This window comes from Choloepus didactylus, chromosome 6 (assembly GCF_015220235.1).
Source record: "Choloepus didactylus isolate mChoDid1 chromosome 6, mChoDid1.pri, whole genome shotgun sequence".
Lineage (NCBI taxonomy): Eukaryota > Metazoa > Chordata > Mammalia > Pilosa > Megalonychidae > Choloepus > Choloepus didactylus.
In genome coordinates, this window is record NC_051312.1 from 143,268,926 (window position 1) to 143,283,903 (window position 14,978).

The 14,978-nt window shown below is 38.1% G+C and overlaps 1 pseudogene; it reads right to left on the reverse strand.

Moving 5' to 3' along the window:
• Nucleotides 1–13,230: 13,230 nt before the first annotated feature.
• On the reverse strand, nt 13,231–14,195 carry LOC119537396 (annotated as a pseudogene).
• Nucleotides 14,196–14,978: the final 783 nt, after the last annotated feature.

The following is a 14,978-nucleotide window of genomic DNA, read 5'->3' on the forward strand; positions in this document are numbered from 1 at the left end:
TCTAACTCACTTCAAAGATTCCACTGAATATCTTTTCACCTTATACCCACATCTAGCAGACACATCCATAAACCTAGTTTAGGATATTTCTGACTTCTTCAGCTAGTCACAAAGAACACAGATATGACCATAGGTACAAGTGTGGGAAGTAGTGCAGGTACATGACAGTTGGATGTCCTGGGGGTCAGGGACACCCATTCATGCACCCTCCTGAAGATCTCTGGTTCCCTTCAGATTGACTCTAAATATGCTATTTCTATCTACCAGCCCCATGTGACTTAGGAAATGGCACTCTGATGAACCCAGCTCTTAATGGGCAATCAGATAAGTATGCTCAGTTGAAGTGCCATGCTTAAACATTATAAATCTATCAAGACCCCAAAACATTGAAGAATCTGTTTATTGAAAGGCATCCACACTGGATGGCATGGCCTTGATTCAGAACACCAGGGGCCTGCTGGGAAGATGCTCTCATTTGGTTTGCCATCAGATCCACACTGCAATTCTTCCCATCATGGACAACTCCAACAGCATAACATCTGCTGCATTATGTGGCCTAAGTTCAGGGCTGCAGAACTGCATGTGGTAGAGCCTTTCCTGCTTTAAGCCACACTAAAAGGAGGCACATTTCTATATCACCCAGTGTATGGCTGAGAACAGTACTCCCAAGAACAGAATAGGCTGCTTCCACAATGCTACACACTGTTCAAGTACAGTGACTGCCTTTTTGATAGAGGATGCAAGATGCAGCAATTCATCTTTTACTTTGGACAGGATGTTCCAACATTCCACAGACCACAGGACTCCTAAAAAAGTTATCTGAAGTGGTAGATTACTGAATCTTTTTGGAGACTACAGTCGATTTTCAAGAGTGCATGTGTCTCAATTGCCTCCAACTTATTAGCCATACTTGCTTTTCCTATGTAAATCAGCAAGATAGTATCAGTACAGTAGATCAATGTAACATTTGGTGGGTTACCTGGATGGTTTTGATGTCTTCTTCTCAAGTAATAATAGAGGTCAGAGATATTTAATTGCTTTAAGTAAAACTGTAAATTACTAGAATAAAATTCACTTGGTCATGGTGTATAATTCTTTTAATGTGTTCTTTTAAAGTGACACAGATTCCCCAGTATTACAGTCTTTAAACCTAAATATGGTGCAGAACACCTACAAGTCATCTCACAGACTGAAGAACAGTGCTGCCATATAAAAAATATTACTGGAGAAACCAAGTGAAAAGAGAGAAGAAAGATGGGGCAGGACAGAATCCTTCTCCCTCATATCAATATCCCTTCATTCACATGAATCCTCCCCTCAGTAGTAAAACTGGAGGAAAGGCCCTGGCAACCTGGAGCTGGCTTCTCGTAATGATTAGACACAGTTTTGTGAACCATGAGCATGGCTTCGAGACCAAAACTAAGGTACCAGAGTCTAGGAGAAGTCCAGTAGCTGCCACAGGTTACAGAGTACAAGCCACTTATAGGGAAGTTAGAGTTGCCTCCCTGGAGAGGAAACCTACACACTGAGGTATGGGAACCCCAAGGGCCTGTGACACTGAACATTCCTTGCTCACCCCTCAAAGAGATCCTTCTACCTGATTCATTTGAGTGTCAGGACCATAAAATATGGGGTTAAAGCAGCATTTCTTAATTCCTGGATTTCCATCTCAAAATAAGGAAGATGTGTAAAAATGGAATTGAAATTCACACTCTTTAGGCCAGAAAACCTCTGAGCTTCTTGATACCTCTTTTTTACCCCTGTGTTTATCAAATAACAATTTCAAACATTGAGATTTTTGGCTCCTTTGACTCTAAGAGGATGCAGGGCAACCTTAATTTCCAATATACCCTGGAAATCATTTGGAGCTACAGATAACTTCTGATTTTATCTACAAAACCATCAACCATCAGAGAATTGAACATTCTTTACCAAAAATGTAGAGAATTTAATGTTGGTTTCATAATATAAAGCACTTGGTTATAAACAGGTTTGAAGTTTGCTCTGTCTCTTCTCCAAGGAACAGATTCTGTTTAATAGAGAAATAAGGGCTTATATTTACACCCTAGAGGAAGGAAACTCTTTAATTCCTTAGGGATGCAGTATGTTCCTCCAATTTTCACTTCAGATGAGAGATTTTACATCCCTCAACACACAGCTGATTTGGAAAGCCTATATCCCTACCATCTTCATCTCTGAAGGGAAATCTACCGGTTGTCTTGTTTTATTTGCCTCCCATATACAAAGGAGTATTTCCACATGGGTTCTGCCTACAAGCTTTCATATTCTTTATTAGAAATTTCTCAAGGTCTACTTCACTTCCGTTGTTGTCTCTTCTTGGATGTCTCTGAAAAAATTCTAATGCTTTGAATTTTTCTGCTATCTTTATTCCTAAACACCTTTTAGAAATTTCTACCTGAATATCCATGATGGCCCTTAAATGTAACATTACAGCAAATGATGTCATCAATTTCTTCTCATCATAATAGTTAACAATCTGGGCTCTGGAGTTGCAGGTCTCTGTTTGACTACAACCTTCAAAATTCCTGACTCTAACACCTTGAGCAAGTTACTTAAACACTCTCTGCCTCAGAGAATTTTTCAGATAGAGACATAAATAACTGCATGCCCCTCACTGGATTGTTGTAAATGTGAACTGAGATAATATAAGTCAAAGTGCTTAGAATAGTGACCAAAATTTGGTAAGTAGGCAATAAATGTCAGCTATCCTGATTCACATTCCCAAGCTTCCAGTACATGCTTCATCATAATACTCATCAAGCATTATTCTTTTCCTTTTACTTACTGTTTTTCTTTTCCTATTTCCTTTTACAAGGGCATTATAGTGTGGAGGGGGCATCACACTATATTTATAGAGAGAGGGTTTGCTTGCTATTCAGAAAACATCTGTATGCTCTCCTATAAAGCATACACTCTGTAGGGACAGAGACCATTTCTGTCTTATTTACTACTTTGATCCTGGTGCTAAGTTCAGCACCAAGTATACAGCAGGTACCCAATAAATATTTGTGAAGATTAAGTTGTTCTCTGGCTGAAAACCTTCAGAATATTTTCCACATTCCTCACATGCTAAGCAGTGGAGTCTATTATCACAATGACCTCCATCCATTCCCACAGGCACCACCTGAATTCAGGAACTTGTGGGGATTCAGCTGACCTGTATGTAGTTGTCCTGAACTGTATTGACCTGAACTGTAGTGGCTTCTAAACTTTATTCTAGAATTTCCTAGATACTCACTCTAACTCAGCCACACTGCTGCTAGAAAATCTCTAAAAACACAGCTTATCTCTCCCTTGCTTCAGAACTTTCAGTGTTTCTTCTTTGACCACTGGGTATTAGAACTTACAATAACATATAAGCTCCTAAAGATATTCTTCTACCTTGATTAACCTTATGGAGAAACTGAGTTACAACAGTATTTGATTAGAAGGCATAAAATGATATTCACATTGGTATAATGATTTGAACACATTGATATTGGGCAAAATCTGAACTTTCTCAGCTAGTATTATAATGAGGATGCTGGAGAATTTTTGCATTATAGAGGATAAAGAATGGGTCTAATGAAAAATGAACTTAAGTAAATTAGATTATATTTAAAATTTAAGGTTCAGTTGATACAAACCATCTTTCTGAATAATAAGTTATAGTTTTTCTGATCAGTGTTTATTAAAAAGGAGCAAAAATTTCCCCCAACATATTGATGTGTTAAGATAATATATATATTTTATTTAGTGTCACTGCAATGCACTTCTGACCCATGTTGTAATACAGAAAACATCTACTTCAAGTTACAGAATATTCAAGTAAGAGCCTAATTAAAATAGGGGTTTATTTTTCTCACGTAACCATAAACCTGGAGGTAGAATGTCATGGTGTTGCTTCAACAAATCAATGCCCTCATCAGTCTGTTGCCCTTATTCCTCAGAGCTGACACATCATGTTCACAAAACAATTGCCTTAGCTCCAAGTATCACATCTTCACAGTTATATCCCAAGAAAATTGAAAGAGAATAAGAGAAAAGAATTCCCCTCATGTGCCTCTCCCTGTATATGATGAAGTAGATTTTCTCCAGAAGCCAATACATCAGAATTATATCAGGTGGCCAACATTAGCAGACAGCAAGCAAAACTTTAAAAGTCAGTATCTCCATGTTTAGCCTCTATCCTGAAAAGATGATTCTGACATTAGGGAGCACTGTGAGGCATCAGCACTGTCTGCCACATTAAAGAAGCTCAAGAAATACGTTTGCATAGGAAACTGTGTTTACTCACTTTAGGTATATATTTGATTTTTATAAAGTGAATTAGCTCTTTTAAGCTTTAAATTAAATTAAATCACCTATATAATTAGGTCTAGTATCCTGCTTCAGGGTAAGCAACTAATCATATGAATACACATGCACGTACATTTAAATATGCACATATACACATAAATATTTATGCACCCACCACTTATATATAGTGTGGAGGGGGCATCACACTATACTTATATAGAGAGGGTTTCCTTGCTATTTAGAAAACATCAGAATCTCTTAATTTTTAAACTGCTCAAAACAATGCCTCCAAATACAAAACAATGACTTGTATTACCATAATTATGGTGACCTTTTGGGTGGGCTTGGAGGAATGGCTACCCCAAATAGAATGAGATGTAACAGACCTTTTGCATACTGAATTTATGATGCATAAGAATAAAGATTAAACATTCTGAAATTTCAATTTTAGGTGTGATTTGGAAAAATCTTCTTTGCTATCTATCACTTCTTTAGAATTTCTCAATATATAAGATGGGGAAACTGCTAGACTCACAAAATTACATAAGTGAAACAGAAATTCATGACAGCCTCAGAATAAGGATATTAAGTTAAGAGAAATGAATGACATGAATTGAAGTTATAATCACCTGGTAACTCCACAACTGCATGGGGAGTTAAAAAGAAGAGACTAGACTTCCTTCACCAGTATCCTGGCACCAAGAGATTCTGACTGCAGATAGTAAGTAAAGCTTCAAATGAGAGTTAGGATGTAGTAAGAGCTGTCTAGGCTGACAGTGATTCTTTCTTAGAATTAGAGTGAAGACAGAGAAACACAAAGGGGATCTGTCAATCCGTGATTTATATAATCAGCCCATTCAATTTTCATTCCCTATCCAAAACCAAGTTAATCTTGTTTGAATGCATATTTTCCCTTACCTCAAAACGTACTAAATTTTCAATCTGATGAATAGACCAAAAACCTGGAAATGTATGAAAAAAGGTAAAGAAGAATGGCATTTCTGGACATTTTAACTCAGAAATATGTCCTAATACATCTCATAATCTGGCTATACATGTGAGGTGCAAAAGCTGGGGTTTATACCATTGTGAATATTGGCTGTCTTATCAAACATGCACTAATTGGAGAAATATTCTGCCCTGAAGAGTTTCCTAGATAATACATTCTCTACATGGTTTACAACATAAATCATGGCATAGCAGAGAAGGAACTCGTGGTCCTCAGGTAAGGGCCTTCTTACAAATTGTAACTGCTCTAAAAATAAGAATTTCCTTCAGCATCAAGACACCTACAGTATGAAATGTAAATCTGTGGGAAATTCCCCATTAAAAAAAGGAATATAATTACATGGTCTAATTAGGTCCCTGTGACATCAAAATATGCATCCTCTCATTTATAAATTAATGTTTCAGGGGTAATGTAGCTAGAAAGCTTCCTTGATGGGGCTTTTAACTTATACAATATTTCAAGTAACTAAAAGAAAAAAAAAAGCTACATGGAATATGCTAAAGAAAAGGCTCTCAAAAAATATTTAATCTCTCCCTCATTTTTGATGGAAAGTTTTGCTGGATATAGAATTCTTGGTTGGCAGTTTTTCTCTTTCAGTATCTTAAATATATCATGCCACTGTCTTCTTGCCTCCACGGTTTCTGCGGAGAAATCTGTATATAGTCTTATCGACCTTCCCTTGTATGTGATAGATTGCTTTTCTCTTGCTGTTTTCAGAATCCTCTCTTTGTCTTTGACATTGGACAATCTGACCAGTAAGTGTCTTGGAGTAGGTCTATTGGGATCTATTCTATTTGGGGTACATTGTACTTCTTGAATCTCTAATTTTCTGTCTTTTATAAGAGTTGGGAAATTTTCAGTGAATATGTCTTCTATTACTCTTTCTGCCCCTTTTTCCCTCTCTTCTCCTTCTGGGATACCCATAACACATACATTTGTGTGTTTCATGTTGTCACTCAGCTTCCTAAGACCCTGCTCATATTTTTCCATTTTTTTCACCATCTGTTCTTTTGTGTGTATGAATTCGAATGACCTGTCTTCCAGTTCACTGATCCTTTCTTCTGCCTGTTCAAATCTACTGTTGTGTCCCTCCATTGTGTTTTTCATCTCCTCCATTGTGGCCTTCATTCCCATGAGTTCTGCCATTTGTTTTTTTAAGTTTATGAATTCTTCTTTATGGTCATCCAGTGTCTTCTTTATATCCTTCAGCTCTTTTGCTATATCTTCCTTCATTTCATTGAATTTATTTAGCACTAGTTGCCTCAACTCCTGTATCTCAGCTGTGCTATTAGTTTGTTCCTTTGGCTGGTCCATGTTTTCATGTTTCCTGGTATGGCTTGCTATCTTAAGTTGTCTAGGCACCTGATTTTCTTGATTAGTTTATTTTGGAGCTTGTTTTCTATCTTTTACCTAGTGGTTTTCTTGTTGGTTGGCTTTGTTCTCTGGCCTCTGTCATTCAGTTCAACTTATTCTAGACCTCTAACTTAGGTTCTGTTTAGTTGATCAGAATTTTTCCCCTCTTGTTTTTTCTGTTTCTTGCTCTGCCTCTATGTAACCTTTTTGTGAGTGGGTCTCCTCAGATATGGTCGACCCTAGTCAGATTTTCCCAGTCTAGTGAGGCCCAGGTCTCATTGGGAGGGTATGGAGTTTTCCTGAGAATGAGACCTTCCTATGACGCCTTTAGTATTGGTGCTTTTCCTCTCCTGTCCAGCAGGTGGTGCTTGCCAGCCTGCAGCTCCCCCACCAGTGTAAGGAGGTATGGAGACTTTAGTTCTCCTGGTGACTCTGATCCTGTTGGGGGCATGGCTGACTGAAGCCGGAATCTGAATTCCAGCCCCTGGGGTCTGAGACCCCAAAAGGGGGACTGCCAATTGAGCTGGACCTCCCTCCACTCTCCCAATCCTCAGAACTCCAATTGTCTCTCAGAGGCACTATTGCCTTCTCCCCTCTCCTCTTTGGGGCATCTCCAGGTAGATTCCTTGGCCAGCCTGAGTTGCCAATTAAAGATGGGGGTGGAGAAGTTCAGTAGTGAATACGGAACTCAAAAACGCTGTGGGTACTCTGTCTCCCCACAAGCCCAGCCTAGTCCCTCAATCTGGGCTTTCCAATAGAAAATAACCACATATGTTACTTTTAGATTAAAAAAAATAGATAAGAAAAAAAAGAAAAAGAAAAAAGAGAGAGAAAAAAAAAAGAGTCCCTTTTAAAAGTCTTTCCCCAGCCTGGAAGTTTTGTCAGTGTCAGAACAGAGCATTTAAGGATATGCTTTGGGCTACTGTCTGATAATTACTCTCCAACAGCTTCAGTTTCACCCCTGCAGGGGGCTACTGAAATGCAAAAAGATAAGGGATCAGTGAGAAGCCAGAAGGGACAAAACGTAGGGGGAAAAAATTGGCTTTTTTGGAGTCTGAGAATGGGTGACCGTTTTTATGTGCCCCCACTTCTCAGAACCCAGCCCTTCTTTAGCACCCCAGCTTCCAAAGTTAGTTAATTAATTTGTTAATTAATTCTGCAGTTGAGGCTGGGTTGAGCCCCCCTTCTTGCCCTCAGCAGATTGCTGTTTTTGTTTTTTTTTTTTCCCCCTTTCAGGGAGCCATCAGCAAGACAGTCTATGAGATCTGGGTGGGTAGGGGCGCCAGGCCCCTGGTCCGGGGAACTTACAATGTTCGCTGTGATCTCAGCTTTTCCTCCAATTCCAAACTTGTGTCCAATATGTGACTGGTTTCTGGAGACCCCCAAAACACTGTTTCATATAGTTCTTGGGTAATTGCCAGCTGCTCTAGGGGAGAGACGAAATTCTGCACCTCACCACTCCGCCATCTTGCCCTGCCTCCACCTCTCAAAAAATATTTAAAGATCACATTAAGATTATGAAAAGCAAATGTGCGTGTCTCTCTCTGTGTGTAAGTGTCTCTCTGTGTGCATATATGTACACAGAATTTGGTTTGATTTAAAAATAGTGTAATTTTTAAAAGACAGAAAATATTACAAATTGTAAAACAATGGGAGAAAACTTGGTGATCCTTTTGCCCTCTCTTTTTGCTTTCCCCTTTGTATTAGTTAGGGTTCTCTAGGGAAACAGAATCAATAAGAGATATCTACAAATATAAGATTTATAAAAGTGTCTCACACAACTGTGGGTATGCATGAATCCAAATTCCATAGGGCAGGCAGCAAACTGGCAACTCCAATGAAGTTGTTCGATGAATTCCTTAGGCAATGAACTGGCAACTTCAATGAATGTGTTCGATGAACTCCTCGGGAAACAAACTGGCAAATTCAACAAAGTCCTCAGGAAATGCTTTGCTGGTTAGCCAAAGAAGTGAAGGTTCTCTACCTGTCTCACTTAAAAGTCTTCAGCTGGCAAAGGAGAGGCTAGGCCTCCCTATGGTTGTGCCTAAGAGCCTCTTCCCGAATGCCTCTTTGTTGCTCAGATGTGGCCCTGTCTCTCTAGCTAAGCCAACTTGAAAGGTGAAATCACTGCCCTCCCCCCTACGTGGGATCAGACACCCAGGGGAGTGAATCTCCCTGGCAACGTGGAATATGACTCCCGGGGAGGAATGTAGACCTGGCATCGTGGGACGGAGAACATCTTCTTGACCAAAAGGGGGATGTGAAAGGAAATGAAATAAGCTTCAGTGGCAGAGAGATTCCAAAAGGAGCCGAGAGGTCACTCTGGTGGGCACTCTTATACACACTTTAGACAACCCTTTTTAGGTTCTAAAGAATTGGGGTAGCTGGTGGTGGATACCTGAAACTATCAAACTACAACCCAGAACCCATGAATCTCGAAGACAGTTGTATAAAAATGTAGCTTATGAGGGATGACAATGGGATTGGGAAAGCCATAAGGACCACACTCCACTTTGTCTAGTTTAGGGATGGATGAGTAGAAAAATAGGGGAAGGAAACAAACAGACAAAGGTACCCAGTGTTCTTTTTTACTTCAATTGCTCTTTTTCACTCTAATTATTATTCTTGTTATTTTTGTGTGTGTGCTAATGAAGGTGTCAGGGATTGATTTGGGTGATGAATGTACCACTATGTAATGGTACTGTAAACAATCGAAAGTACGATTTGTTTTGTATGACTGCGTGGTATGTGAATATATCTCAATAAAATGAAGATTAAAAAAAAAAAAAAGTCTTCAGCTGACTGGATTAAGTCCAGCTAACTGCATTCTCTCATTGTGGAAGACACACCCTTCGTTGATGTTATCAGTCACAGCTGCAGCCAATTGACTGATGAGTTAACAAACCAGCCTTCTGGTTTATCAAATAGCCACAAACTTCCTCACAGTAATGCTTAGGCCACTGCTCGCTTGATCAGACAGCTGGCTAAGTTAACAAATGAACCAAACCATCATACCCTTCTCCTTTTGCCATGGGAAGCATTTGAATTTTTTGGAGGCTTTGTTGAGAGTTAGTGAAAGTCTCTTTTTCTACCCCACCTTCACTTTTCTTGCTCTGAATGATTACAAATGATAAAAATAGTAGCCTGAAAGTATTTCACAACCACATCCACTATCATTTTTAACTACTAACAAGTGGGGATGAAAAAACCTAAGGAAATGAGGGAAGGGTAGTTTACAACTCATAGAAACAATATGAGAAAGAAGATCAACATAATAAAATTGAGAATCCATAAGTAAACTATCACATTTATGGTCCCCTGATTTGCAAAAGTATACCAAGAGAATTCTATGGGGAAAGAATAGCCTTTTCTACAGTGGTGTAGGGATAACAGACCCCATAAAATCATTGACTCAGAATGAATCATAGACTTAAATATGTAAGACCAAAAACTATAAAGTCCCTAGAAGAAAATAATGAAATATTTTTATAACCTTAGGTTAGGAAATGCTTTCTGAGATATGACACCAATACATAAGCAACAACAAAAAATAGATAAATTTGACAACATCAAATTTTAAAATGGTGTGCTTCAAAAAACACAAAAAGAAAGTGAAAAAGCAAAGCACAAATAGGGAAAATATTAGCAAATTGCCTATCTAATTAGGGTCTAGTATCCCCAAAATAAAAACAACTCTCACAACTCAATAATAAAAAAACAAACAACCCATTTTAAAAATGGGCAAAGGATCTGAGCAGATACTTTCTCCAGAGAAGGCATACAAATTACCAATAAGAAAATGAATGGTTTCTCAATATCATTAGTAATCAAGGAAATGCAAATCCAAATCACAATGACATGTAACCTCAAATCCACTAGACAGGCCACAAGGAAAAAAAAACAGACAATAACGAGTGTTTTTCAGGATGTGGACATTTGGAGCCCTCATACACTGCTAGTAGGAACGCCAACATGGCACTTCTATTATGACACAGCAATTCCACTCCTAGGTATATACCAGAAAAATAAAACCTAATGTCCATGCAAAATATTGCACAAGAAGGCCCATTATAAGTTTATTCATAAAACCCAAAATTTGAAGAACACAGTAGTCCGTGAGCTGAAGGATTAACAGAATGTGATATATCCATACAATGCATTATCATTCAGCAATAAAAACAAGTGAATTACTAACATATGCTACAACATGAATGAACCGTAAAACATTACTCAAACTTAAAAAAAAGAAAACACTCACAATAGACCTCATATTGTATTATCCAATTTATATGAACTGTCCACAGTAGGCAAATCTATAAAACCTGAAGTAGATTGGTTATTGTCTAGGGCAGGGTAGAGAGAGGGACTGGAAAATGATGAGTAAGGGGAATGTTTCTAAGGCAATGAAAATGTTCTAAATCTAAACATTCTAGAATGTTGTACAATTTGCACAATCTTGTGAATAAGCCAAAAGCTACTTAATTGTACATATTATATAAGTGAATTGTATGGTATGTGAATGATATCTCAATAGAGCTGTTAACAGCTACTTTAAAACAATGTTATTTACAACAAAACCCAAAACATGAAATATTTAGGTATAAATCTAATAAATTTATAATCATTTACACTGAAGATTATAAAACACTAATGAAAGAAATCAAAAACATACAGTATAACTTTCTAATTCTTTTTATGGAGCAAGGATAGCAATGATACCTAAATCTGATTAAAATAGTACAAATAAAAAACTATAGCTCACTATCATTATGAATATCAATGCAAAACTACTAATACTATACTTACAAACACATGAATCATAGTAAGAAAAAAATACAAAATGACCAAATGGGATTTATTTGACAAACATAAGGTGTTTTCAGTATTAGGAAGTCCATTAATAGCATATATCATAATATCATAAGTGATTTAAGGCAGACATATCATCATCTTTGTTTACTTGGCCAAGGCTGATACGACAAATAGCACAAATTGGTTGCTTTAATAGGAATTTATTGTATCACAGTTTTGGGAGCTGGAAGTCCAAAATCAAGGTGGTCCTGGATTGCTCTCAGCCTCTGTCACATGGCAACACAGATCTTTGTTGGCTTCCAATTCTGGCTTCACCTTACTGACTGCATTTCAGTTTCCTCTGCTTACATAAGGACTTCAGCCACATTGGCTTAATGTCCAAACTTATTAAGTTTGGCCTCACCTTTACTAATAACATCATCCCAGGTGCTATTTCAAAATGGGTTCACACCCCACAGACAGTGGTTGGGATGTGAACATGTCTTTTCTGGGGCACATGATTCAATCCCCAACAATCTCCACAGATTTTGAAAAGGTTTTTGACAAAATTCAAACCCATTCTTGATTAAAAAAAAATCAAGAAAACAGAAACTGATGGATACATACTTAAGATGATAAAATATATACACATTGATCCTAAAGCAAGTATCTCAATTAATGGGGCACCATTAGAAGCATTTCTGTTAAGGATAGGAAGAAGACAAGGCTGTCCACTAACTTCATTACCACTCATGCTGCAAGAAGTCTTACTTACCCAATGCAATTTCAGTAAGTAACAATTATACATTGCTGATGGGAATGTAGAATGATGCAGCCCCTTTAAATAGCCTGGCAATTCCTCAAAAAGTTAAATATAGAGTTGCCATATGACCCTGCAATTTCACTTCTAGGTATATACTCAAGAGAACTGAAAACATGTGCTCACTAAAAAACTTGTACACAACTGTTCACAGCAACATTACTGACAATAGCAAAAAAGTGGAAACAACCCAAAGGTCCATCAACTGATGAACGGATAAAGAAAATGTAGTATATCCAAGCAATGAACTATTATTCAGCCATAAAAATGAATGAAGTTCTGATACATGCTAGAACATGAATGAACCTTAAAAACATTATGCTAGGTGAAAGAAGCCAGACATAAAAGACCACATATTGTATACTTCCATTTATATGAAATCCCAGAGTAGGCATTAGTAGTTGTCAGGAGCTGGGGGGAATCGTAAAGGCAAAAGACTCTAATGGGACCTAGTCAGTTAGTGGAGTGAGATTTTTCTGTAATTATATAGTGTTGACGATTGTACAACCTTGTGAATATAGTAAAAAAACATGTATTTTACACTTAAATAGTGTGAATCCTGCTGCCAATGCCAGTAACAATGTTGACAAGAATGAGAATGTTTCTATAGCATTTGACTCTTCTGTGTTTAGATGAGCAGGCTGTATCATTAACTATCCCAGGTGACTTATGGAATGCACCATCTTTGTTCAGATTAGGGATAGACCAGGAGACAGGAAGGATATAAAACAATAAAGAAAAAAGTCAATGCAGAGGTTCCTTTTATAAATATGCTATAAATTATTTAGTAAACATGGGAGGTGCAGGAGATAGGGTAGCAAAGCACAAGACAAGATTAGGTATAAGGGAAATAAGACAAATCTATTGATCCACACTGAATAAAACAATGTGCACAATAAAAATGAACAAAACCTCTTCATGGAAAACATCAGTAAAAAGTTGAGGTCCTTACATTTGTTTATATTTTGACTTCTCTGAATAAGAATATGTTTCTCCTCTGGATTTTGATCAGGGCTTTCCTCAGGGCAACTTTGACATCCTTGTTCCTCAAGCTGTAGATCAGGGGATTGAGCATGGGCCCCACATTAGTATAGAAAACAGAAGAAACTTTCCCCTCTTCTATAGATTCAGGTGAAGAAGACTTCAGATACATGAATGCTCCTGACACCAAAAAAATCAAAATAGCAGTGATGTGAGAGCTACAGGTGCTGAAGGCTTCTGATCTTCCTTTAGTGGATTTGATGTGAAGAATGCTGGTCAGGATGAAAATGTAAGAAATTAGGATGGTAAGACTGGGTACAGTGATATTAATCCTGACCACAGTGAGAACTACCATCTTGTTGACGTAGGTCCTGGTACAAGAGAGTTGGAGGAGAGGGAGAATGTCTCACAGGCTATCGTTGATAAGATTACCCTGCAGAAGGTCAGTTTGAGCATGCACCCTGTATGGACAGAAGCTCCAGCAAATCCCATCACATATACAGCAAGCACCAGCTCAGAACAGACCTGAGAGGACATGGTGACCTTATAGAACAATGGGTTACAGATGGCCACATAGCAATCATAGGCCATCAAGGTCAATATATGGCACCCAGAGATGACAAAGAAAAGAAAGGAAAACAGCTGTGTCATGCACCCCACATAGGAGATGATATTCTGCTTTGAGACATAGTTCATCAGCATTTTGAGGGTGAAAACAGAAGAGTAAAAGAGATCAATAATGGAAAGACTGAAGAGGAAATAATACATGGGGGTGTGAAGGTGGGAATTCAGCCCAACTAGAGTTATCAAGCCAAGTTTGCCCACCATGGTGACAACGTAGATCATCAGAAACAGGTAAAAGATGCATTGCTGGAGTTCTGGGTGATCTGTTAATCCAGCAAGAATAAATTCAGTCACTAAGGAGTCATTTCTGGCTAGCATTCTCATTATCAGAAATCTGTGAGGACAGAAGAAAATGAAGTTAATGGATAACCCAGCCCTGTCCTGACAAACTCTCAATAAGAATAGGACACAGACTGGCAGAATTCAAATTCTCCTTTGCTTCACTGGATCTGAATGTGCTGTGATATTTCTCCCTCTCATTTATCTGCCCCTTTGCTCCCTAATCCTTAATCATGTCTCCAATGCTATAGTTGACACCTCAGTTCCCATGTGATGATGATCCATGAGGATAATGTTTCACTAGGGCAGAGACCCTACCAAAATTCTGCTTACTGTAAGGGCATCATCATCATGGTCTAACTACTAGATACTTAACTATGAGAACACTGGTTGTAGAAAATTGGAACCAAGAATTGAAGTGACCTTTAAGAGGAGAGCCCCAAATTTATAAGCACCCACAAACCTCAATGTTTCTATACATTCTCCTCCTGTGTTCCATCCCAGCTGGACAGAGAAATCAGGAAGGAAAATGTGCTTTCCTGGGATTTTGCAGTGCCCAAAAACAGGAAAGAAAAATATAAGTAGTCAGTGTTGACTATATTACTGGTTAAGTTTGTGAAAATTTATCATGCTGCCTGCTTATGATACATAAACTCTCATGTATATATACCAGGTCAATATATTTTTTAATACAGAGACACATCTCTTCTCCCTCCTCTGATGTTTCTATGTTCTGAATGAGTCACTTATATTTCTACAGCTGTTTGCTACAAGACTGAGTTTGAAGCCACCACGGAGATGATAAAATGTAGGCAGTAAAGT